At 51.6% G+C, this 26,999-nt stretch overlaps 1 protein-coding gene across 1 annotated transcript in view; it reads left to right on the top strand.

Annotated features, from left to right (window-relative positions):
* The window catches only part of PKNOX2 (PBX/knotted 1 homeobox 2), a 255,030-nt gene that overhangs the window by 62,867 nt on the left and 165,164 nt on the right, over positions 1 to 26,999 (top strand). Inside the window, exon 2 of the mRNA XM_079928826.1 lies at positions 7,469 to 7,538. The gene's annotated coding sequence lies outside the window, so the exon portion shown is untranslated. The remainder of the gene's footprint in view (positions 1 to 7,468; positions 7,539 to 26,999) is intronic.

Below are 26,999 nucleotides of genomic sequence, written 5' to 3' on the forward strand. Positions count from 1 at the left end.
TTGAGAAGCATCTGGTTAAGTCCTATGACAGCGGCCAGCAGGGTCGATCCAGAAAGTACCTCTGTGTACTGGGCAGACTAGTCCCTCAACAATGATAAAAAGGCCCAGGCTGTTGAGTAGCTTTAAATTCATTTTCTCATCCATCTCTCCTCAACCTCCCTTTATGATATTATTATCATCAGTTTCCAGGTGAGGAAACCAAGATGGACAGAGGTTAAGGAAATTGCCCGATGCAATGCAGCCAGTAAGTAAGCAGGTTTGCAGTCTGGTCTGGCTGCCTCCGAAGTCCAACCTCTTTTTCTTTCTTATATCAATTATTTTTCTTTTCCTTATTGAGTTTCTTTTCAAAAATTACAGAAGGGGCAGCGCTCTCTGCAACCCGAAACAAGGCAAAGATGTGCTAACAACGGTGGGCCTTCGCGCCCACGTGAACATCCGGGCTGTTCCTTCCACACCACCTCTGTGCTCACACAGACTTATGCACGTGGATGCGCTCAATCTGGAGTTTTGTCCGCTTTTACAAAAATGGAAACACACGGCACACATCAGTCTGCTACTTACTTTTCTTACTTGGAACATTACGGCCATCTCTCACGGCAAAAGATGTAGCTCTAACTCGTTCTTTAGAACGAGTTGTATCAAGAAATTGATACAAGAACAAGAATTTGTATCAAGAAATTGTGTGGAGGGTCGGGATTCCGGAGGCAGGCTGATTTAGACCTGGGCTAGAACCCAGATCAGCCACGACCTAGGGCAGCTTGCCTCACCTCTCTGTGCCTTGATTTCGGAATCTGTTAAATGGGCGAGCTGAAACGGTCTCGAAGTGCTGGAGGAGCGCTGTCCAGTACAGCCGCCTATGCCAACGGAAAGACCGTCTAGCCGGAGCTCCCAGTACAACAGCCACTAGCCACACAGGGCTGTCGCGCACCTGAAACGCGGCCACTGAGGCTGAATTTTAGATTTTATTTAACTTTCATTAATTAGAATTTGTATTTAAAAAGCCACATGTGGCTAGTGGCTATCTTGATGGACTCTGCAGCTCCAGAAGATGAAGCTGGTATAATACAGTACCTAGAAAGTGCTCAGCCAGCCCAGTGTCTGGCACATAGTAAGTGCTCAACAAACGTCTGCTATTTTTAGGTATCATGTGTCTCACTTTCCGGCCTGCCACACCTGATGGCTCGCAATGACACCTCACACTGGCTGTCCTGGAGTCACCTGGGGAGGCAGGGATGGGGGAAGGTGTTGCTGCTGGCGATGCGTGTCAGTAATGAGCCTGGCACTAAATGTTTCTGGGCTGCTACTTTCCCTGGAGGGTCATGTGAGCGGAGTGGTATGTGGCCTGCTTTGCAAGTGATTAACATGGTGTAAGCAATCTGCATGGAGAGAGAAACCCCTCTGCTGGTATTCCATTATTCTATTAGAGTTTCAGAGCCGGGATTAAGTGGACATGATTTCTTCCTATGGGCCATTAATTTTGTTTTATTGCTGGTCTGACGGCCATTACCCTTTTTGCCAATGCATTCCCCCATTAGGTTTGTACAATTAACAAAATATGTGCTGTTAGGGCTTTGATGGGAACAGTTGGATGGAAATAAAGGGAGGGGACGCAGCCTCCACTGAGTTGGGGGTGAGGACAGGCTGGACCCTGGGGTGGGGCCTCTTCAGCACCTGCCTGGTAGTCACTGGCATTCCTGGAAAAATCCCTAAGACCTTTGCCGGCTGTCTCCTGACTTGGAATGGAGGAGCTGCCCAGGGGCGTGAGAGAGGGAGGGACCCTTGGTGGGCCTGGCTGGGAACAGCGCAGCTGAGAGTGTGATGAGCCACCTCCGTGCTGTCACCTTGAACCCTCAGCAAGCGGTGTGCGTCAGCCTCCAGGTGCCCCGCCCTGCGACTGAAGCGGCTTCCAGGCGCACCTGTCCTCTCTCTGGGGGGCAAACAGGAGGACCCGTGCCTGATGAAAATGGGGGCCTCTGACACTCAGCGTCATCTGGTGATTGCCACGTGGAAATGCAAGATCAGCGTTGTTAGGCCATCCAAAGTTTAGAGAAAACTTAGGAGCCTGGATTTTCAAATGTGAAATGTCCCACTTTTCAGATGTTGGCAGAATTTACAAAAACATCAGACGGGCAAGAGGCCAGCTAGGGGCTGCCAGTGGGTGACCTCTGCCAGCACTGAGCTGTCCTTGGAGGGTTTTGAGGAGGAACAAACATGACGCAATTTGTGTTTCAGGAAGATCCCAGGCCGCGGGAGGTAGTGGGTGGGCAAAAGCGGGGCCAGGCTGGAGGCCAGGAGACCGACTGGGGGCCCAGGGGAGAGAGAAGGAGGCCTGAGGCAGGTCAGCGACGATGGGCCAGGAAGAAGAGCAGGCGTGCTCCCGATGGAGAATAAGCACGTCTCGGGTCTTGGTGTTTTCTCACCTCCAAGGGTGCCCACTTACAGGAACGGGGTCCAGCTTAGAGTCTCGGGCCTGGACGGGTCCTGGGGAGCATGGCTGAGGGACAATTTCCAGGTCCTCTGCCGCTGGGTGCCCAGCACTGCCTGCAGCCCAGGGGGCTGAGGACAGTGGGGAGTCAGCCCTGTTCTTACCAGGCTTTGAGGAAGCCTGCGCGGCACCCTCAGTGCTGGGCGGGTGCGTTTCTCAGAGCCACACATTGAGTGCCAGGTGACCCTCTCAGTATTCGGTTGCCCAGTTGTTGTGTCTTTGAGAGCCTGGTGGCCGGGGTCTGTGATGCTGTCGCCGACAGCCTCACTGGACTAACGTAAACCACGGCGAGCTGTCGTCAGGGGGCGAGGGGAGCAGATGTGGAGCAGAGAGGGGACTCGGGTGATGAGGTGGGAGACGCAGGACACACCGTGGGGGGACGAGTGGCCCTGCAGGCGTTTCCTCCTGGGAGGGTCTATTCAAGTTTTCTTTCTCTTTGGGGAGTTTTGCTCATGTGCCTACAGAGGCTTCTCAGAGATGGGGACCATCCAGAGAGACTCTCGGGGCCTGAGAACAGGTTGTCACGATCTGTCCTCATCCTAAAGGTCTGGCTGGGGGAGTAACAGAGGAGCCTGTCACAGGCAGTGGGATGAATGCAGAAGCCCTCAGGCTTCTTGATTTGTCTCCCTTTTCCCATCCAGACTCTGCTAGCCCCCCTGGGCTGTTAGCCCTCCTAACGCTGAAAGACAGCCACAGCAGCCTCATTCGTCATTATGAATATGTCCCAGGCATTGCGCAAAATGCTCCCGGCGCATCATCTCACTTAAAGGCGCTACCCTTATCCCCCTTCTAAAGGTGCGAACCTTGAGGTTCGTAGAGGTTAAAGCTAGGAAAGTGATGGACCCAGGTTTAAACTCAGAACCGTCTGACTCCCGTGTCTTTACTCTTACCCACAATCATATACTGAGCTGTGATATGGGGGTGAGTCTGGGCAGCTTCAGAGATGTATAGATGTCAGATGGAATTTTGGTTTAAGGATCATCTAGTCAAGCACTATCATTTTGCAGCTGAGGAAACTGAGGCAGGGAGTGGTTAAAGTTCCGTGTCCAAGATCACACGGTAAGTGAACGATGGACTCAGGGTGTGAACCCATGACGCCCTTGGTCTAGTGCCTTCTGTGGTCCTTGCTAAGCCCCAGGCTCATCTCTGTTCATCCTTTCAACTTACCTAGGATGCTTCGTGGGAGCTCGCTCAGCTGTCCTTGGGCATGGAGGGTCAAGTTCTAGTGTGCTCCCTCCCGTGGGAAGCTTTCTTCTATACTTCTCCCCACCTCTTAACAATGAACTTTCATCAGCTCTCTCATTTACCATTTCATAAATGTCCTCATACTTATAAATGTGAATGCTCAATTCCATTTATGATTCAAGTTTATCTTCATGGTGAGTAAGGTAGGCCTGAGTTTCAATTCTGGCTGCGTTATTGCAGGGCCGCTGTCTGAAGGCCTTTGACATGACCACTTGCCTTCCAGGACTACAGGCTGCTGGCTTTGGAAGGCCCCAAAATATCACGCACGTGGTTCCCCAGCACGTGTCTGCTGGTGCATGGTGAGGAGTGAAAAACAAGGACAATGTGGAGAGGTTGCAGGTGCACATATGTGTGTATATGTGTGTGTGAGAGAGAGAGAGATGGACAGTTAGAGACAGAGAGAGATAGAGACAGAAAGAGAGAAGAGACAGAGATGGTGGGGGGGATGCTTTTCATGATGCTCCATTCACTTCAAAGAGTTCAAAAGGTGGTCCTTTTTTTTTTAAGGTGGTCCTTCTTTTTTTTTTTTAAGGTGGTCCTTTTTTTTTTTTTTTAAGGTGGTCCTTTTTGCTCTCCTTACTTTTGGGGGTTGAATTACTTTATGAAACGGTGATGAAAGAAGACACTATTAATGTTTTATCAATATGCATGTTTGTCAACCCTCCCAGTCTCAGAATGTTTTTTAACATTTTATGGATGGGGGAAGTCAAGTCTGGGAGACCAAGCTTTCTGGGGCATCTTCTCACCCAATACAGGATTCCCTTTGCCGTGTTGGGAGCTCACTACCTTCCAAGGAAGCCTAACTCACTGCTGGATGGTGCATAGGACTAGAGAAGTCTTTCCTGTATTGAACTGAGGATTGGCTTCCTCTGATATCTATCAGTTAGCCCTAATTCTACCGTGTATAGCAACGCAGGCTCTCTGTCACATAGTTTCTTCAAATATTTGGAGGACCACCTTGTGGGAGAGAGATTGTTGCTTTAGTCAATAGAATTAGCTAGGACCAATGGGTCATATTAGAGAGGGACAAATGAAGGTCCATCTCTAGTTTCTTCTCCCATATCTTCTCTCTCACGGCCTCCTAATAAGGAAAATAACAACAATGACAGCTAAAATGCAATGAGTGCTTATTTTGTGTGAGGTACTGTTCTAAGCGCTTTACGGTATATGAACTCATTAAACCCTCACAGCCAACCTCAGAGGCAGAACCCTCATTAGCCCTATTTTACAGATGAAAAACCGAGGCGCAGGGAAGTTAAGTAACTTGCCCGTGGGCCCACTGCCAGGAAGTGGTGGGACTGGGATGGACACCTGTACAGTCTGCTTACAGAGCTTGTGCTTTTAACTACTAAACTTTTAACTTTAGTTAAAAGAACTAGATGTCTTTGCTCACCTCTCTCTTCTACTCGTCACTGTCAAATTTATTAAAACATGATGCCACAGCTGCATCTAAAAGTAATGTGGATTGATAAGTCTAAAGTGAGGGGACCATTCTCCCCTTGGTTGGCCACCGTATAGCTATTTAGGCAACTAGGATCAATGTAATGGGTTTGGCAGCAACACCATACCCTGGGCTCTACCTCTGCTTGCATTTAACTCAAATAACCCTTGTCTTTTTTTAAAAAAAAAAAACAGGTCACTCCAATCTGTGATTTTTGCAATTGATTTTTGAATGTAAGAGTAGGGTTTGGTATATTTATTCGTGTCAAATCTTTTTCTACAACTCTGTAAAAAATTAAACTGGATTTGCTTGTGGGCATAGACTGTAATAATATGATGGTTTAGAGGGATGGGATTGTGGGAAATTTTTTAAAATTTTCAAATTTATTTAATTTATGGTTGTCATGATGTTATTGTGCAAGAACTAAAAACTGGTAGAGGAAAAAATTAACCTTTTAGTTTGGGGCCATCCTTTTAGCTTGTTCAAAGTTTTATAACACTGCCCATCAGAATCCATCTCCCCGGCAGAGGGGCTGTCCTTCACAGCTTGGCGGCACGTGCAAATGGCAAGTCTGCCGTATCTTCTTCCAAGTCGCTGGTGTCTCGACAGTCCCAAGAGGGCAGGGGTAAATCCCCACTCCATGCAATTCAGCCTAGAAACTTCCTGTACTGAGTTCACGTATGCTCAGTAGCAATGTGTCAGTGGTTTAGAAGATTACGAGTTGGAGCCCATTGCCAGCCAGGGGCTGGTTGTGGAAACTGATGAGAATGAACAGAGTCCATCAATGAACCTTTCAACAGACACTTGCTGAGAACCTGACACATGCTGGGCTGTAAAGATGCGTAAGGTGCAGTCATCCTCACGCACTTGCCTTCAGTGGTCTGGTCTCGTCTCTGAGGTCCTTCCGTGAGTCACCAGTCTTGGTCCTGGAGATATTAGTAGACAGCCCCAGAGGAAGTGCCTCTTCCTGGGCGACATCATCATGAACAAGAGGGACATCTTTCCATGAGTGCGTTGTATTACACCCCATGCCTGAATCTTCTATCTGAAATTCTACCTCTTCCAGGGAGCCTCTCTGTCTTAATTAAAAGGAAAATACTAAAGAGCGGTGGGGTGGGGAGTGTCCTCTTCTTCATGACCTTCCTTTGTTGAAAAACCTTCAGTGGCTCCAGGAGCTCACAGCGCAAGCCTGGCCTCTCTGCCCGACACTCGGAGCCCAGATGCTCTGGCCCCTCCCTGCTTACTCAGAGTTACTCCCTCCTCTAGTCTCTCAGGCGGCCCAGCCCTTGCCTTGTCCCTAGTCACTCCATGCTTTCCCCCGTCACCCTTACTCAGAGTGCTCCCTTTCTTGCAATGCCCTCTCTCTTCTTCCACCAGCCGAATCTTTCCTGACCAGTCCTCCAAGACCCCGGTCAAGGTCTGCCTCCCCCTGAAAACTTCCTTGAAGGCCCCAGCTGTCGCCAGCTTCGTTTCTCTGTGGAGAGAGAGTTATGGTCTCTACCACATAGTTCAGCGCTACTTTATGTATGTTCTCGTCTTACTGGGTGATGTTTCATATGATATTCTTATTTCACCACTGACGTGGCGGCACTTTTATTACAGGAGCTGTGGATTTCATTCCTGCTGCACCTGGAGAGTGTAGCCCGCGGAGCAGACACCTGATACATGTGTGCTGGGTTTTTCTTCTTCTTGTTGTTATTGCTTTATCCCAAGAAGAGAATTAAAAGCAGTCATGTTTTCTGATCTTTCCAGTCACGCCCCCATCATTTTTCTCCATGCACATCTCCCTTCTAACCCAATGGGACTCTTCACTTTTACTTGAAAGTGCCCTCCTACAACTGGACTTTCCATAATCCTGCCATAAACCACAGCATCGGTGGTGGCGTTTGCTTGTTTGGGCAGCTCCCCCATACAGATTGCCAGCTTCCCCAAGGGTTGCTCAGCTCCGTCCCCCCGCACGGGGTCTTCCGTCAGACAGGTGGCATCAGCAAATGATCATTGCCTTGGTCAGCTCAGCGCTCTCCACAGCCATGAGCCTCTTTTTCTCTGGGGAAAGGGATGAAACTCGCAAGAAATCCTGTCTCTCCGTCCTGGTTAATCCTCTAAACAACCGTCGTTTTGCACCAGGAGCTCTTTGCTCAGGAAACTCCCCCCACTCAGCAATGGGGACACAGGGCTGCCAGCCCTGGCTGTGCTCCGGAGCAGGACCCACTTCTGAGTTTACCCCCATCCGATCTTGGCGCTCGCTCCCAGCAGAATCATACACAGTCTATAAAGATGTTTTCTTTCGCTGACAGGTTGACTCTGGAGCAGGACTCTGAGGCTTGCCGTCCTCCATGCCGCTCACCAGAAAAGGGACTGTGAACTGTGAGTAACTCTGATTGGCGTTTTCCATGCTGACTCAGTAAGGTTATGGGTTAAAGACCAGCCCTGAACCCGATCTTTCACAGCCATGCATTGTGTGAGAGACGCGCTCTGTCTCAATGAGCTGGTCAGAATGTGAAATACAGTGGACCTCTAATTAGATGAGGTCCGAATGTGACAAAGAGGCCCTGTAACATGACATCCTATTTAATTAGACTGTATTGATTGTGTGTTAAGGTGGACATGATATGTTATGCGTGTCATGAGTGTTGGAGAGGGAAGCTCTAGAGGTTGCAAGGGCAGGCTAAGCTTCAGAGGCCGGGAGAGGAGGACCTGGGCCAAGTTCATAGCTCGCGCTTGCTTTTATGTCTGGTTGTTTCTGGAGAGACACGAGGGAGGAAAAAGGAGGTACTGCTGGTCACCTCCCTTCCATCAGCACAGGAGCTGCTCCCCGCCTTATCCGTCTGTGTATTTCCTCATATTGGTTCTCCCACTTGGCATAAGGCTTCCCACCTGTAGGCCCTGGCCTAAGTCCAGTCTGCTCGTTGCGACCTCCTTCGGTGATCCAGCTAGAAGTGATTTCTCCCTCTTCTGAGATGCTGCGCCTCATCCTTCTGCTGGGCATCCCTCTGCCCGCGCTTCACTGTGTGCCCTGAGCGAGGCTGTGAGCTCCTGGAGGCTAGTCTGGGATCCCCTGCTCCTTGTTTCCCCTCTGCACCCTCCACCAAGGCGCCGCTCAGGCAGTGTCAGCTGGAAGGGCTGGCCTGGGGCTGCACAGCTTCCCTACCCTGCTTCGGGGGCTCCCGGGGGCTGAGCGGTTGCGACTTTGATAGTACATTGGCTCCCAACCAGTCCACGGAATTTTAAATGATTAAACGTTATCAGCGCACATCTTCACCTCTGTGTAAAAATAGATTGACTGTAATGAGCATTTGAATAAATCATAAGAATGGCCGCCCTGCGATCGTCTAACATCCTGCCGATGGCTGCCCGGTGAGTGAGCAGGGCGCCGGCCCTCCGCCTAATGGCCTGCACGGCAGTGCTGGTGCCTCTGTGATTGACAGGGTGCGGCTCCCAGGGCATCCCCTTTCCGCCCGGCTCGGAGTGGTCGATCCCCAGACACCGGGCCGGGGAAGGGTGCCTCCCTCCATCCTGTTCCAGGAAAGCCTACCTAGGAGATGGGACCGGGGTGGGGGGAGCCAGAGTAGGAAGATAATGACCTTTGCGAGAATCGATGTCTCCTCGCACCGGAGGTTAGAGGGACCTCATCAGTCAAGTCAGTATGAGAGGAGCAAGCCGAGCGTGAAGCTTCCTGAGACCGGGATACGTGTAGGGGAAATAAGTCTGCACGTTCCGTCCCTGTCCCCGAGAACAGCCGGGCTCCTGGCCCGGGCCCGCCCACACCAGGGGGACCTCCCTCGTAGGGACACTCTGGGACCCGCACAGAGGAACGGGGAAGAGTGGGGATCTTCAGGTCCTGGGACTCTGAAAGGGGAAGATTCAAAGGATCTTCCTGGGAGTATTTTTTGCTAAGGAGGAGCCTGCCTTTTGCAGGGGGAGGAAGAAAAGGTGGGACGGGACCTGCGGAGGAGGGAACAGTCTGCAAGTCTGAAGTGAGGGCTGGATTTGAGAGGGAAACAGCAAACACTCTAATTTAATTCAAGCGGTGTTCCAGTTGTTATGGCTGTGTAACAAACCACCCCAAGACATAGTGGCTTAACACCGTTCATTATGCTCCTTCATTCTGTGAGTCAGGAGTTCAAACAGGGCACAGTGGGGAGATTGCCTCTGAGCCACAGGCCTGGGGTCTCTGCTGGGGCAGAAGCTGGGTGCCGGAATCATCTGGAGGCCCGTTCGCTCATCCCTCTGGGGGTGGATACCAGCTGTTGGCTGAGGCGCTAGCTGGGGCTGTCCACCAGGTCCACGTGCCCTTCCCACGTGGCCTGGACATCTTCATGGCGTGGATCGACGGGGCTGCACTGCCCAAGCCCGGCAGCATCACGTTCACACGTTGCCCTGGTTGGGGGCAGGCAGAAAGGCCCACCTGGGTTTAGAGAAGGGGACATGGACACTGCCCCTGCAGCCACGTCTCAAAGCAGGAGTATCCACAGCACATCAGATGAAGAGTGTGTTTGGGGGGTACTATGTTGTAGCAGCCGTCTCTGGGGAGCACTACTCAGGCCTGGCCCAGCACAGCCTCATCTACTCCCGAGGCAGCTAAGGAAACCTGCCGCCAAGAACCAGACTGTCTAAACCCACCCAATGTCTGGCTTTAAAGGCACCGCCCCCCACAGCCAGGCTAGGCTCCGCCCCCATGGGGGCATTCCCCGAGGACACGCTGGTGTTAGGAGGCCCTGCAGTTGGTACCACAGCGCTCCCCAACCTTTCTGGCACCAGGAACTGGTTTCGTGGAAGACAGTTTCCCCGGATCGGGAGGGTGGGGGTGGGGGTGGGGGAGGGGAGGGATGCTTCAGGCGGTAATGCGAGCCATGCTGAGCGGCAGATGAAGCTTGCTAGCTCGCCGCTCACCTCCTGCTGTGCAGCCCGGTTCCTAACAGGCTGCGGACCCCTGCGCTACGTTATAGTCCTTCTCTGCAAGAATGGGTCCAGTTTGCAACCCACAGCTTGAAGTGCCAGGTCTGGAGAGGGCCTTAGACCTGTGACAAGGACTCCACAAGCCTTGAGCCCTTCATTCCCAGGCATAGCTCCCACACCCTCCACTCCCTGGCCTTCCGGGCTGGGGGAGGCTTCAGCCAAAGATCAGACCGAAAGGGCCGTTGGGTCTGTCAGGGTGTGCAGGGGGCGTGGGCTATGCGGGCAGCCCTTCCTCCGTGATCGTCGTGTCCTTTCCTCTCCATGCTTCCTCTCTGCCACACACACTGTAACCTGTGGAGGCGGGGCCTTTGAGGACCAGGCTCCAGTTCCTTTGCCGTTTTCCTGACCCGGATGCAGCTAAGTTTTGGAAGAGAATCTGAGTACCCTGGATGCCTTGTTGTGACTTAAGGGGATAGAAACAAAACTCAAGCAACCACAGGGTGGGAGCAGAACCAGTTGGTTTTTCCAAAGGGCCAAGATAGGAGAATGGCTAATGGTGAAAGGGAAGGGGCAGGGAAGAGAGGGGCAAAGGGGCTTGGTTTTGATGAAAAGTTTTGCTGGGAGAGTCTCGGAGTCTTCCACAAGTCGACTTAATATTAATAGTAATGACTCGTTCGTTGAGCACTTACTACATGGTAGACACTCTGCTCAGCACGTGATGTGCATGTTCTTATTGAAACCCTCGCACTGTTTTATGAGACACTGTTACTATCTTGGTATTACATACAGAAAGGGAGCAGAGGCTCAGAGACAAGGGAGGTACCATAGTCAGTGACACAGTAAGTTAGTCACAGAGTTGAAATCGAACTTATGACTCTATCCTAGAGACTTAATCACTTCATTATGCGGCCCCAAGAATCTCAAGTTTACTCTCCTGTAACAGGGGATGTCTGATGACATCGCCTCCAATGTTACCCTCAGTTCTAAGATTTTAAATGTTCAGAAAAGATTCTGGGAACTGACTTAGACACCTCTAAAGTGGAGGCCGGCTTTGTGGAAATGGGTCTATGTGAAAGCACGGAATGATTTCCTGTTCTCTCCTTTCCCCTTTTGTGAAACTTAGGTCAGGAAACCAATGTTTAATTTGGGCAGGTGAAGGAAACAGATAAAAACCTAAAAGATCATTTGTATTTTCAAGGCTTCAACTTGGTGGGGAAAAACATTGGGTCTGAAGTCCAAAGCTGGGGTTTGAGTCTCAGCCCCATGACTTAGAACCTCTGTGGTTCTGCATACATCTCTTTGGTCTTCAGATTCCTTGTCTCTAGAATGGAAATGGGATTGTACACCCTTCCCAGGACGGCTGTGAGGACTAAATGAAATCCAGCACGTGCGAGCTCTAGAGCCATTCCTGGCACACAATATGTATACAGTAATGGTTCAGCCATCCACTCACCCAGTACGTTAGGAAAAAGTAGAGACGGAAAGACTGTTCCTCTCCATTGCTGCTGACAGAGATGGTCTAGCATCTTTCCTTTAACTGTACTCTCCATAAAAGTTCACTCATGAACTATTGATATTTTAATAATACACATTAGCATCTTGCCCTTTGACAGATGAATATTGAATGAGCAATAAAGAGGCAAAAAAGTAACCAGGTACATGGCTGCGGGGAAACTGGAATCATGAGTGGTTGTTGGAGGGAAGGCCCCTTTCTAGGGACCTTGTGACTCACCTCTCTCTCCAGTGGCCCCTAGGAAACAGCTCTTAAAAGGAGCTCAGAATCCGGTCCAGCCCAGCCCAGTCAGGGCAGGATTTGTCCCCGGTTTTCCTTCACTTGGCTGGAGGGGACTTGGGAGAAGACAGAAAAAGGTCATGAAAGAGCTGCTGAAGGCCTGGACTTTTCACCCTCGTGTGAAATACCTGGCATCTCCCCTTCCCTTTGCGGAAGGTGCAGGCTTCTTCCCCGCATACTCTCTTCTGCTCCGTAAATTAAAAGTCTGCAGACCGAGTGCCCTCAAGAAATCAGGCAACAAGCTTAGAAATAACTCAAACCACTTCCGCCCCCTCTCCGTCCTCCGCCCGCCAGGTCTTGGTGGGGCCTGTGCGTGGGGTTGTGTGTGTGAAGGTTTATGAGACAGAATTTCCTGCCTTTGCAGCTCCTGCTGCAGCCCCGCTGCCACAGCCTCCATTTTTTCGTGGCCTCCATCTGGCCTGGGAGTCCTTGAGTGTGCGGAGAACAGTGACAGGGGCTCTTCGTTGGTCCGGCTTAATGGGTGTGATTTAATGACATTTGTGGCAGATTCAGATTTATACGGCTTTCTGAGCTGCAAATCTGCTTTCTAAATGTAGAATTTTTGTGGAGTGGTAAAAAAATAATGGCTGTTCTGTGATTCCTGCCTCCCGAGCTAGGAGATTGCAATTTACATTATGCAAATAGACATTATGCAATCAGGCACTTTAGCAGGAATGTGGCGGCAGAGAGGCCGCTGATGAGAGAGAGGTCTGCAGCCCCAACTGGAGGGGCCCTGGAAGAGCCGAGATGACGTGGGAGGGGGTGGGGCGGGCGGAGGGGCCCGGGTCTGTTCCGCTGGCCCAGAGATGAGTGCTTCCGGGGGCTGCCAAAGCGACTCTCTCAATTAATGGCTTTGTTTAATCATACCCCCTGTCCAGAGGACTATTGTCTTACGGATAATTTCGTTTGCCTAACGAGATTTTGCTAATTAAATCTCCTTTCAGTTGGTGTGACCGTGACTGCAGGAGAGGGGCTATTTGGAGTCTTCTCCATAAACCTTTCTGGAGAGGAACAGGGAAGGGGGGCCGGGAGGGAGGGGAGGAGAGGAAGGAGGGGAGGGAGAACCTTCCCTGCTAAGCAGGCCTCGGGAAGCTTCCAGCAGGGCTTGGAGCTACGTACGAGGTGGCTGCCACCACCCACCTGGCCTTTCTCTCCAGTTCTCTGGAAATGCAGGTACCCATCAATCTTTATCCAGCCTGAGGGGTTCCCCCCGCTTTACGCTTCCTCTGTGGCTCCTGTGGCCTCCACCATTACCCTTCTCAAGTCCTTCCCAGATCCCCAGAGCTTCTTCGGGATTTCCAGGCACTGCTCCCAGCAGCTCTGGCTGTGGGTGGTGGCAGTGGTGATGCAGGAACGCTCCCCTGGCCTTCACTGTTAGCCAGCCAGCCTGGCTCTTCAGAGAAGAAAAATTGCTCCCAAATTGGCCATTTCTCCAGCGATAATTGCGTGAATCAAAGAGGAGAAGACCTTGTCAAATTCATGTATCATCAGACTGAGCCAGGGCTAGCCTCCTGTATGTGGAGGAGCCTAGCGCCATGCCAGCAATAGCTGGAGCCTAATTAATGCTCTTGTGAGCGTGTGCCCTTGTCACGCCTGTGCTCCTCCATCCCCAGGGGTTCTTCACTGTCTGCGGCTTCCTTGGCCTGGCTGCCCAGGGGCCTCACGGCTCAGCCCTGTCTGCTTTTCCTGCTTCATCTCCTGCCCGCCTCATAGCTCCCTCCTCCCTGTTACTTACAGACACTCCTATTCCTGGTACCCAAATATACCAGGTTGCTCAGTTCCCCCCAAATACTCTGTATCACTTCACACCTCAGTGCCTTTGCACTTGCTGTTCCCTCTGCCTGGAATCTCCTCGTCCTGAATAGCCCCTGTGCCTCCTGCAATACCCAGCTCACATATCTCCTCTCTGACTACTGCTCACGGCGCTTCCTGCCTTTCCTGAAACACTGCTGTCCTCCCTCATCCTGTGCGTTGTCAAAGCACCTCAAACATATGTATCTATCTATCCAGGTTAAGAACTGAATCTTATTCTTCTCCTAATCCCAGTACCTAGAATCATCCCTGGCCACAAGAGGCCCCCTGCAAGTTTGGTTTGGTTGAATGAAAAAATGAAGGAATGAACCAAGGGGCAGGGGGTGGAGTGATGGAGAGGTGTTCTCTAGTAAGTCCTCCAAACCCCAGGATGGGCGATGGGGGCGGGGCAGGAGGCTGATTTCTGTCGGGACTCTGCAGAGTTACTTGCCCATCCATTACCTTTACTTCCTGGGTGGGAAAGCCTTAATTCCCCCTGTGTGCCAGGCCCTGTACTAGGTGTGTCAGCATCTCCTGTTGCGCATTCTCACGTGGATCCTGTGAAGTGGGTATTGTTTTTGCAGAGGGCACTGAGGATAGTCTATCCTCATCAGAGAGCAAGGCAGTGTTTACTTGTAACTGGGTCCAGTGGTGGGGACCCAGCAGGCTCTACCTCTAGGTAGGTGAAAGCTCTTATGCTTCCCAGTCTTCCCTCCCCATCTATCCATCTATTCAACCATCCATCCATCCATCCATCCATCCATCCTTCCATCCATCCCATCCATGCATCCATCCATCCATCCATCCATCCCATCTATCCATCCATCCATCCATCCATCTATCCCATCCATCCATCCATCCATCCATCCATCCCATTTATTCATCCATCCCATCTATCCATCCATCCATCCATCTATCCCATCCATCCATCCATCCATCTATCCCATCCATCCATCCATCCATCCATCCATCCATCCATCCATCTATCCCATCCATCTATCCATCCATCCATCCATCCTGACTAGAACCTAAGCAGTTGCACCCTGGGCTGTCCCCGTGCTGGAATGCCTGGGTTCCTGCACTGGGAGGGCCTGTGCGTCTGTGTGTGTGCTGGGGGATGGGCGAAACCCAGGCCCCACAGATGGCTCCCGGCTGCTGGCTCTGGTCTGTTGCCCAGCTAGCGGTGGGGATGTGAGGATAAAGGAGTCTGCCTTCCATGCTGTAGAGCATGGGGGAAGTCCAGGAGAAACGGCTCGCATCCTCCTACGTGATAAGGGCATATGCCTGTTGCCTGTGTCTGTGCAGGCCGCAGGGTGTGTTTGTGTGAGGCAGTGTTTGAAGACAGTGCTTTATGTTTTGCTTGGTTCCTGAGTTTCAGTGCTTTGCTTTTTGCCCTGAAGTTTTTCCCTTGGTGCCCATGTTCTGTCTCTTCACCGAGGCTTGTAACCGTCTTAACATCCCCACCATGCTATCTATGCTCTGAGTCTGAAGGGTTTCTTGGTACATAAATAGGTGCTCAACAAACACTCTGAGATGCACTGAATGAGTGAATGAGCTTGAGCTTGAGCCCTGGTATTTAGGTAGCTGGGACCTTTGGATTTAATTTTCTCATTCAGAAAGCAGGAATTCTAACACTACCTATTCTATCTTTCTTGAAGGGTTGTTGGTGGAAGATTATAAGAGATATGTGAAAGTGTTTTATAAACTATATAGCAAGTGTAAGGGTTATTATTATAATGGTTATTACACTTGAAGTGATCATTGTGTTTGAAAATTAGGGATTCTGTTTTCAGGAATATAAAATCATCCAGGCCGTGTCGGAACTCTGAGGCTTACAGAGCAATTATTATGGGAACTGATTCCCCATTGGCCCAACTATGGGGACTTCCAGGGGTCGGGGTGGGAGGAGGGGTCTTGTGAAGAGGGCCCATCTTCATTTGTGCCACCTGTCCCCCAAGTGGACCCACACAAATGGTCTCTCTTGAGTCTCAGCCGTTGCCCCGTCTTCTGTGCCTCATTATCTTTGCATGTGCTGTTCCCTCTGTGAGGTAAGCTTTTCCCCTTTTCTCCACTGGTCTTTTGACCCTCTTGTGCCTAGTTGCTGCACTGTCCCGAGCTCCCTGCTTGCACAGTATGCCTCCCTGAGGGCCTTTATCACATGGCATCTGGGACCGTGAACACCAGGGCAGGTGCCGGCCGTCACTCATCTCCGTAGCTCCAGAGCTGAGGGGATGGATGGATGGGTGGGTGAAAGGTGAAGCGGAGGGTTGGGGCTTGGTAGATGCACAGGATTTGAGCTTTGGAAGCACCCTAAGCTGTAGGGGCAGGCAAGGAAGAAGCAGCTTCAGAGAAATTAGCACTGCTGTGCAAATAACCCCCCAATTTCTGAGAGAGGTTTCCCACCCACTCTCAGGTCCAAAAGGTTAAGTAGGCTGATCCTCCCTGGAGTCTCTGGGCCTGGAGGCCCCAGTTCCGTGCAGCTGGGTGACTGGATGTCAGCCAGGTGGGCAGTGAGGCCTCCAGGTTGGAGCTGAGTCCTAAGGACGGGGAGGCACCTGCCCGTTGTGGGTCCTCACAGGCGAGCCGTCACCCACGTGGGGAGGCAGGCACTGCCTACCACCATCCCCAACCCTCCCAGATCCTGCCTCTTGGTGGAGTCAGCCCCAGCCGGTGGAGAATCTGCTGGAAGCCCTCCCGGGAGCCTGGCTCCCTCACTTTCTCCCTGTGTTTGGAGGCATCCTGTCTCCACCCTGCTCTGGTCTCTCCCCCATGCCCGCCCACCCCGGGCAACGCTCCTGGAGCCCCAGGCGGCCGCAGCCAGGTGCCAGGGGTTTGGGAGGCTTTTCATGCCCTGAACCTATTTGTGAGTGTTCTGCAAAGTGTTTAATCCAAGGTGTTCCCTCCATTAAATTAGTGCAAACATCTGGGTCCCACATCCAGCTCCATTTGCATTCTGTGCCGTTTATTACAGCGGGAAATGGGAAGGCACCTTAGGGATACTTAGGACCGAATTGGGGTGGGTTTTGGGGGTGGGCGTCTGAGGGTGCCTGTGAGGTCGGTCCACGAGGCAGACCCATCTCCGGCCTGGGACCGGTGTGGAGCCGCTTTCTGGTGCAGGGGACCACACGGCGGGTGTGTCTGGGCTCGGGACCGCCCGGCCTTATGGGGGACGCTGGGTGAGTGTAATTCATGCCCCCAGTCCCCACGTGGGCCCAAGTACCTGCAGGCGCAGGAGGAGTTCACTGCTGTTGTTTTATAACTTTAAACCCAATTTAAAAAAAAGAAAGTGTATCACATTCAAGTGACCCATCTGGGTCTCTCCTGAGGGAGTCTTTGCTGCTGCAAGGTGGGTTTTTTCATCATGAAACTGCTCAGCCTGGGTGGCTGGCTGAGCGTGGGTGGCAGCTCTGTTCCCCGTACCATGTGATTCCAGTACTGTCGAGTACGTCGGGAGTCCTACTATTATCCTTATCCAGGAGGCTGAAGAAGAATAGCTTCTGTTCAGTGCATTATCTGCTGTAACCCTCCCACCAACGCTGTGAGGCAGGTCCTCTAATAATAGAACAGATCAGAGAGCCAGGCTTAATCAGACAGGTTAAGCAACACGCTCATTGTTCCACAACGAGAAAGAGGAGTAGATGGGATGTGAACTCAAGTCCACATGACCCCAAAGCCTACTTCCCACTGCACTAGGACATCTCTCGTGAATGAAGCAGTTGGGATTGGCTTTGTGTTGGGGACCTTGCCCCCTCCCCAAGTCTCCCGGCCAGCACACCCTGGCCGGGCTGTGCGGAGGCCCTGGTCCTAGCCTGCCTGCCCCCATTGGGATGGCATCACCTGGGATTCCCAGGGGCCTGCGATGGTGACTCACCCAAGGGAAGGAATTCCTGGCTTTTGTGGGATGGGGAAGGGAGGAAAAGGAGTAGCCTGGAGAGTGAAGAAGAGGCTCATGGGATGCTCAAGGACTTAGGGGTCACTGAATTCCTTGGTACCGAGCGGGGAAACTGAGGCTCAAAGGAGGCAACACCTTGCCTAAGGCCACCGAGGGTTTGGTGGTAGAGGCTAGACTGGAACCCAGGGCTCCTACCTCCTGGGAGGGGAATGATGTCAGGGCCTGGGGAGGTCCCAGGGGTTCTGTAGGGTGTGCTGGCATTCTAGATGCAAAGTGTAAATCAAGGCTGGAGCAAGCAACCAGGATGAGAAGGGGATGAAAGGCTCCTCTGCTAAGGATGCTTCTGCACCACATTTAACAAAGAACCTTCCAGGTCCTAGAGGGCTGCTGGCCATCTCTGGCCTGGGCTCTGGGGCAGGTCCGCACCAGCTCCTAGGATTTCACCTAGTGATGTCAGGGGCGGCAGAACCTGGGAAGGCTGGAGGGGACCCGGGACCTGGGGCAGCACACACTTGGGGGTGTCCAGCTCGCCTTCACCTTCCCCATCTGCCCTGCAGTCCGGGCAGCATCTGGAGGAATAGGGTGCAATGGATTCAAACCTCAGTCCCCTCTCCCACTTCCTCCCTTGATGAGACGGGACCAGGTCTTAGCCTTAGTTTCCCCATCTGTTAAAGAGTAATAAAATCTCATCTTACAGGATCGTTGGGAAAATTAAAGGAAATGGTAGGTATGCTTGACTCTGCTTCTGGGTGCAGAGAGCATTGTCGCTGGTTTTCCTTTCTTCTCCATAGCCCGGGTCTACTCTCCCCTTTGGACCCTGTGCCTGCTCTGGGATATGGAGGGATGAGGGGCTCTGTCGACGAGGGTGGGCAGCCCCTGTCTCAGCTCCTCCCCTTCCCTCTTCTCTCCCCTCCCTCCTTCTCTCATGAGAAGACTTTAATAAATGCATCTGAGCATGTGGCCCTGCCTGGGGCTTTGTGAGAATGACTCGCTTATCCCAGCCCTTCCTAGAAATGACAGTCTGCAATCAGTGCACATTTATCAAGCGCCACTGTGTGTGATACCCAGCTCCAGGCTCAGCTAGGCCAGCCTGAGAGCGATCCCCAGGCTTCTCGTCTCCTCCCAGGACCCCAAAGCTTCCTGCTTTCCTTGGCTTTGCTGGATCCCAGGACCATCTGCTGTTACCAGCAGGATTTGGGGTTCCTGTACCCTTTTGTGCCTCTCTGCTTCTACACGAGGTCCTCTTTGCCTCGAGTACCCTCCATCACCCCTCATTTACTTGGTTAGAACTCAGTTTCTTGGTGATGAGTATGTCTGTAACAACATCGCAGCTAGGGTTTATCTTCCTTGAGCTCCCGGTACACACTGGGCGTCTTTCTGTGACTATTATTCACATCATATGTCGATTATATCTTTATTGGAGATGCTTGGCTCTCCAAGGGTAAGGGTACGAAGTGTAGCATCCTAGAACTAGCATGGCCCTAGGGGTCATCCGTTCTCGCCTGCAGGCCAGGTCATGTGCAGTTCATCCCTGACAGAGGAGAATGCTTTCCTCTCCTGTTAGCCTTTGGTGCTCAATAAATGCTTGTTTTGTGGGACAAACCACTGGCATGTTTGAAGGGAGGCTGTCATGGCAGCATGCCTTGCTCTCTAGTTTCCAGGGTGTTCAGCCTGAGAGCACAGTCCCTGTCCCTTTTATGTGCAATTCTAGTAAGTATTATTCTCTCTCTTTCACCCGGCCTCAGGATATGGGATCTCCAGATGGAGCTGAGGATCTGCAGAGAAGAATGCGCCCCTTGATTTACTGCCCCTGTGTCTTTGCCCCCGGCATTTCCTTTTCCTGAAAAGTCTTCTCTGTCTGCACGGCCAAACCCTGCCCTTCCTCCCCGGTCTCACACCAGCTCTTCTACGAGCCTCAGAGCCCTCAGGGAAAACCAAGCATTTTCTCCCTTCCAGAGCACCTGGCCTGAGTCTCCTGACACTGACCAGGGTCCACCTGCATCCTGAGTATATCTGTCTGTCCTCTTCCATGAAGATGTGTCAGTACAGGGCACATGGCTGATGCTTCTGTAGCCCTCACTCCACCTGGCATGGCGCCTGGCACATTCTGAATTTATCACACGTGTTTGCCAAATGAATGGGATTACCATTCATTACATTTGTCACCAGTTACTGGAAACTGGATGCTAGGGCCAGCACAAGAAAAACAGGTGTTAAATTCTGTTTGGTGTGCTGAGCAGACCGGCATTCCTTCTGTATGGCAGGCCTGTCAAGTCCCAGACACTGATACTCTACACGTGGAGTCTCCGAAACAGAGTGAGCAAGGTGGGCCATTGGAATAAGAGAAGAAAATATTACAACTTTATTTGTATGTTTTTTTTTATCTCATCCTATTTAGATTTCTATTTTTGAATATGTTCCCTAAGACATCTCATATATTGGTAGAGCAGTCGGGTGGCTATATACACTCCCACACATGCATGTTTATACATGCATGCACTGAGCGTGTATTACACATTTTTTACTGATAGTGTTGAGGACCATGGACTTGGGCCCCTGGCCCACTCTCCAGGAGATGAGTCCAGTGCCTATTTGCTACTGTCTCCGGACAAATGTCCCATCCCCTAGCGTGGCCTCATGTCATGCCTAAAACTATACAGCCGGAAGCTCACTGGCTGGCAAATTCCTTCGGGACCGTGACTTGGGGACCCTCTTCACCTGTGACTCTCCAGGGCCTGGCACATGACAGGCACTCAGTAAATTACATGGGGCTTGAATAATATTTATTTGAATTGAGACTATCTGAGAATCTTTGAAAGTTTTAAAAAATTTGACTTCAATTTAATCCTCAGCTGTCTACTCCCAGATAGTACACTTGACATATTTACGAGAGACACATTATGCAACAAAAAAATAAGTGTATGCCTACTTTGTACCAGGTTCTGAGTTAGGTACTGGGTGTCAAATTTGAGGTCTCTGACCTCAAGTTACTTACATTCCCTTTTTTCAAACACAACCAAACAAGAAATCATAACGTAAATTAGCACTCCCCTCTTCATTGCGAGTGTTTTGAAACAAACGGCCAGGCCTCACACCATTTCCTCTGCAAATGCTCTAGACAGTCATTTAGGGAGGACAGAACCCATCAACCAATGTAGCTGTGTTCTAGAGGCTGTGCTATAGCCGCTGGGCATGGTCAGGGCCCAGGGGAAGCCGGTAGTTGTAGTTCTCCCGGCAGGGGTGGGGTGGGCGGGTAGAATGGGGTCAGGAATGATTTTTGTATAAATGATGCTTAGGCTGAGCCTCTAAGCTTAACTTCTAGGCTCCCATGTTGAAATTTCAGAAGCCAAGAGGGGACCTATCAGATAAGGGGTGGGTTTGAATAGAGGGAGATGGCGGGCACAGAAGACAGAACACTTACAGATCCTAACAGCTGTCCTCCATCATCTTAAGACCCGAAGCCGAGTCCTCTTGCCCAGGGTTGCAGAACCAGAGATTGTCAGCGGCAGAATCTGGGCTCGGCGGCTCCTCCCTGGCCTCCCTCCGCCTGCTCTCCACACTTGGAGGACCCATGGCGCAGGCTGGGCCTGCCTCTCCCACACACGCAGGCTGCTGTGGCCGGGAACAGCACACTCTGCGCCCCCAGTGCCTCTGGGCTCTGGGCACCCCCTTCTCCCTCCAGCAGCTTCCAGAGGGTCCATAGGCCTGCAGCCCCGGAACCATCACGGGCTGCATGTGACTTCTTTCTTCCCGTACAAGTTGAGCGCTTGCCACCCTGCTGTCTGTTTTTCCTCGCTAAGGTTCAGTTCTAATTATGTTGATTTTCTTCATCCCACCCCCTCCTGGAAGCTTATTAGGTTGAATATTTTTATTTATTATCATTTCGCCCAACTCCTGCCAGCATTTCCAATTACTCTCCCCGCTTCCTTGTAATTGTCTTTCTGTAATGGCTCTGAAACAATTGCGCTAAATGAGGTGTCTCCTGGAAGATGAGAGTCTCACTTCATTAAAGGCTAATGTATTCTCAGCTCCAGCTCTGTGGGGCTAGCTTGGAAGGAAGACATTTAAACAGCTTCTTTTATGTTATAGGGAGCAACTTTTCAGCGACGAAGATGTCTGTGGGGTATATGTGTATGTGTGTGCGTTGCTTGATTTTAATTTAAAGAAAGTTTATGAAATAGCGTAAGTCTTCCTATTGATGCAACTCTCTGTCTCCGGGTAGCTGAGATTTACGCAGGTGGGGTCCAGGGCTCTGGAGCAGGATGGACAGGGGCGTTTTATTCTGATGTCCTCCCTGCCTTTCTGCCAGGTCCCCTCCCTTCCTGTTAGCCCCTGACCTCTTCATGCCTCCATCCTGTGTCAGCTTCCACTGGGTGATGACCTCCTGTTGTGTATTATTGTTTTCAGTTTATATATCCTAACTCATTCATTCATTCATTCATTTGCTGCTTCCTCATTTACTTGTTCATTTGTTATTCATTCAACAAACGCTTATTGCCTGCTATGTTCAGGCATCATTCAGGATGGGGATATGCCCTTTGGGAGCTTAGAGATCAGTGGGAGGACAGAGGCGGACGACAGGTAAGCAGGCACTTCTAGTACATTGTGTTAAATGCTGTAATCAGGCAAGGGAGGACCACCTGAAAGCACCTAGGAGGGCACCAGGTAAAATCTAGTGGGGTCGAGGATGGCTTCTAGAGGGCAGGGCCTGGGGTCTGGGTTGATACCGGAGGATGAGGAGTTAGCCAAGTGACAAGGGCGTGGCTGGAAGTACCTGAGGCCGAGGGAACTTCCGTACTACAGGGGGCTTGGCGGGTGAGTGAAATGCAAGCTTTTCCATCTGACAGGAGCCCCGTGTGGGACAGGGGCTGTGATGGGAGGAGGGGCTGGAGATCATGGAGGGTCTTGAAGGCTTGGCTACCGAAGGATTGGGGGACGTAGAAGAATTTTAAGCTGAGGATCGATTTGGCCAGATCTGTCTTGGAAAGATTGCTCCTGCTTCAGTGTGGAGAGGCGATTGGAGGAAGGCAAAAAATTAAAAAAGGCAAGGAGACCTTTTAGGAAACTATCGCAAGTGATGATGGTGCCCTGCCTGGAGGAGGGGGCAGAGGAGAATGAGAAGCTGTGTACGTTTGTGAGATGTTACAGGTGGAGAAATGACAGGCTTGGGGTGGGGGTAGGGGTGACGGTGAGGGGGCATTAAGGATGAGATCTGCTTTCTGGCTTGGGGAGTCCGGTGAATGTGTGTGGTGGGGTCCCAATATCCAGGACAAGGCCCGTGGGAGGTCTGTGCAGCTCCCCCAGGATGTGGGACCACCAGGCTCAAATCCCAGGAGATGCAGGGTCCCTGTCCCCAGTGACAGCTACGGAGTCCCAGTGCCTTCGCCAGCAGGGCCCGTAGGTGGCATGTGGGCGTCTGCTCACTCCAATAAAGGGCCACCTGTAGCTGCATCGTCGAGCTCCGAGCTGAGCACCTGTGCTCTGAGCTGAGCAGGTCACCTCTTAGCTCTGACTTCTGACCCAGGCAACACAACCTGTACCAAGGCCTCCGAGCGTTGCCCAGGCAGCTCCCGTGGTAAAGGGCTGTCTCTTCTAAAGCGTTTTCTATTTCATAGTCAAGAAGGAGTAGGATATGTTTGGGTTGGAAGTGAAGAATGTAAGCTTACACCAGGTGGTGAATCAAGTTCACCCAGCAGTGTTTTTATGCCTCCGAGGCACTTTTTTTTTTTTTTTAGGATCCCTGTAAGCTTGTGAGCAAGGGTGGTGGTGATAGTGATAAAAGTAATGATAATGACTTCTCCATTTATCAAGGCCTGCTACGTCCCACACACTCTATTAAGCATTGCCTGAAGTATCTCATTTAGTCCTTGCCACAGTCCTATTATGTGGATATTATTATTGGCACAGAGAGGTTAAGTAAGCAGGCCCAGGATGCCCAGCCTGCGGTTTCCTTCCCAGAATCAAGGAAGGAGGCAGTTGGCCACACCAGGCCAGGAGAAGTGGCTTGTTCCGTCCTCCACTTGCTGTTTTCCCGTGCTTTTCATGCCCCTTGTTATGAATTACTTTTTTCAGCTTATATATCTTGACTCACTCATTCACTCACTCACCCATTCATTCATTCATTCATTCATGTGTATCCTTCAAGGCCCTGTGCAAATGCCGCTGACTCCCGAGCAGAGCCAGCACTCGCCCACTCCGTGGTTCCCAGAATACATGCATTTCTCAGTTATAGCTGCTGATTTGTAGTGAGTTCTTTGAGTGTCTGTCACCTCAGCTCTACTTTGGGTTTTCCCTGGGAAGGGATCTTGGCTAACTCCTCTTCATATCCTTGGTACCCAGCACTGGGCCTGGTGCACAGTTATCCTATGAATAAATAAATACTACTAGGGAAGACAGGATGCTCCGGAGGGGCCCGGGAGGTCAGCTTACAGGAGCTCCCCGCGCCCTGTCCATTGCAGGAGGAGCAGATGTGCTGCTCAGCTACGCTCCGGACTGGGCTCAGCTCCCCGGGGCGACTGGCTGGCAATAAGGGGCAGCGTCAGGAACACAATTCTCTCTGTGCTCTGGGAGAACGCGGGGGTGAGGTAAGTGCCCCTCCAGGGAAAGGACTGAAGGAAGCGGCGTGGAGCTGGATGTTTACTCTGATGAGGTGCTTATGTAACACCAGGCTTCCTTGGGCTCCCAGGGGCTGAAGAGAGCGCACACCAAGGAAACAAACAAACAGAGATGGCAAGCCACTTGCACTATTAGACAACCAAAGGGAAGCGGTGTGCGCGTTTGATGTCTTCTGCAAAAATTTAGTGCCGGGACAATTGCCGAGCAGCCTTTTTTTTTTTTTTTTTATACAAAGAATGAAATGTGTCTAAATATTCAAGTGCAAAAGTCACCAATAGTTTTCCATCCCCTCACATCTCGCTGCAATTGCCACCCCTCCCAGGCTGTGATGGGGTTCCGGGAGATGTCGCCCTCAGGAGAGGTGGAGGCCACCTCTTCAGGAGCTCCCTCCTTAGCCTACAGGGTCAGGGCTCCGGTCACAGCTTGTGGGCAGCAAGGGGAGAAGGAGGAGGAAGGAAGCACTGGCTCTGAGAGCCAGGGGTCCTGATCACTAAAGAGCTGTGTGACTTGGGGCAAGTGACTTACCCTTTCTGAGCCACAGTTTCTACATCTGTGGATGAAAAGAACCATCACCTTTGCCTTAACTCGCAGGCTTGTTTGAGCCTCTGTACCCCGTGGCAACACATGGGGGGCAGTCCTGACCACTTCCTGCCTATCATTCAGGTTGGGTAGCGCAGAACCCTCTGCCTGCTCTCTCCCTCTAGCTCTGGAGCTGGGTCAGGCCTCCCCGCCTCAGTTTCCATAACACTGGGGACAAGGATCCAGGTGAATTCTAAGTCTGAAGCCCCCTGGGGCTCTTGGAAACAAGAGGCCAGGTCTCCTGAGCCCAAGGGAAATGGGGAACTGAACTTTGTGCTGCAGAACAATGAGAAATTTAGGGTAAGAAGTCTTCAGATCCCAGAATGGAGCTAGACAGAACATCGCCCTGTGCATTTAATAAATATTCATTGAGGACCTACCACGTGCCCAGCATTGTGTCCCTTACTGCGAATGCATGGGCAACACAGTTCCTGTGGCAGCCCCTGTCCTTTCAGAGCTCACGGTCTAGCAGGTATTCCAGATTAGTGCCCAATCCTCTCCATTTCATAGACGAGAGAGGAAATACGGCCCAGGAGAGGCAGTGACTATTACAAGGTCACGTAGCCAGTTAGTGGACTTGGCAGGATCAAAAACCCGCCTTGTGAAATGAACTGATGCTTGCCGAGGGCTCAGAGCCACTCTGGGCACCGCCTGGTGAATGCGCTGTATGTGTTTCTGCGGGGTCTCCAGGCTCTAGGAGCGTGGGCCTTTGCCCCTCATTGGCCCTGAGCTCCAGCCTCACTCGTCTTGAGTCCGGGTGTTTGAGATGAGACTGAGCCACCCCCAGGGTGACGCTGACAAAGGGACGATGAGAAGGACAGTGGGCCCAAGGCTCTTGGCTCTCCGCATTGTACTCTTCCATTCGGCCAAGGCTTCTGGAGGGCTGGCCTTGTGCCAGGCACTGGGGCTGAACAACCCTGCAAGCCCCCTACCCTCGAGGGGTTTATATATCAGTGGGGGAGGGGGCTGCACACCACCATAAGTGAGCCAGGTGTTTTCCTAATGAGACAAAGGTTATGAGTGTCCAGTACAGTGTGATTTAGTAGAGCTTAACCCGGATGGTGGGTTACGGGGCAGTGAAGGTGGGGCTGTAGGGCGGGGGGATTGGGGTGCATTTTCTTCGCTACTGGAGATTGCCCTGCCAAATGAGGGGGGACTCTGGAGAGCTTCTGCTCAGCTCTACACACCAGTCTCTAAAGCTCAACATCCCAGATAACATATCAATACTGAGATTGGGGCTTCCCTGGTGGCGCAGTGGTTAAGAATCCACCTGCCAATGCAGGGGACACAGGTTTGAGCCCTGGTCCGGGAGGATCCCACATGCCGTGGAGCAGCTAAGCCCGTGCGCCACAACTACTGAGCCTGCGCTCTAGAGCCCGCGAGCCACAACTACTGAGCCCATGTGCCACAACTACTGAAGCCCGCATGCCTGGAGCCCATGCTCCGCAGCAAGAGAAGCCACCGCAATGAGAAGCCCGCGTACCACAACGAAGAGTAGCCCCCGCTTGCCGCAACTAGAGAAAGCCTGCACGCAGTAACGAAGACCCAGCACAGCCAAAAAAATTATAATTAAATAAATAAATAATCCTCAGATTGGCTTGAAAAAAATTTTTAAAAAAATACTGAGATTGTCTCTACCCTGCCCAGCCCCCCACCAGGAAGTAGTGCATACAGAATGAGCCCCCTCAGATTTCACCACTATCCCCTGTGGGTCTCAGTGACCTCCCTCCATTATAATTCGGAATCAGGAGTAAAAGAAATACAGAAAGAACAGCACTATTTTTCTGATGTTCCTTGGGCCAAGTTTTATCATCTGAAACGGGGGCATTTAACCTGCCCAGGAAGATTAAGGAGATGACCTCCAGAGCAGATTCCCAGGTGTCACTCTCCAGTCCTGAAGAAACACAGGGAACATTTCATTCCAGGGCACTGGCAACTGCTGGGGAGCTATCACAGCATCCCCATTCCATGTTCAGGGAAAAGGCATCTCTTCCTTCTCCCAGCCCCTCTCAGCAATCTGGGCATCTGTTTGTATCGGTTATTTTGTCCAGGAATCAAAGACTTCCTTTGGACTTGTGTGACCCTCTTTTCATTCATCAGGTGAGCCCTTGGGTGGGTGGCCCCAGGACTGGTACCCTAGGACCCCATCACCAAGGGCTGGGATCCCACAGGCCATCTCATGATTAGGGATCAACTGGACACAGTCCTGATAGCACTTCAGAACCCAACTGAACAAAGTCAGGAGCCTTCCCAGGAAATT

This window comes from Stenella coeruleoalba (genome assembly GCF_951394435.1).
Source record: "Stenella coeruleoalba genome assembly, chromosome: 8".
NCBI classification, from domain to species: domain Eukaryota; kingdom Metazoa; phylum Chordata; class Mammalia; order Artiodactyla; family Delphinidae; genus Stenella; species Stenella coeruleoalba.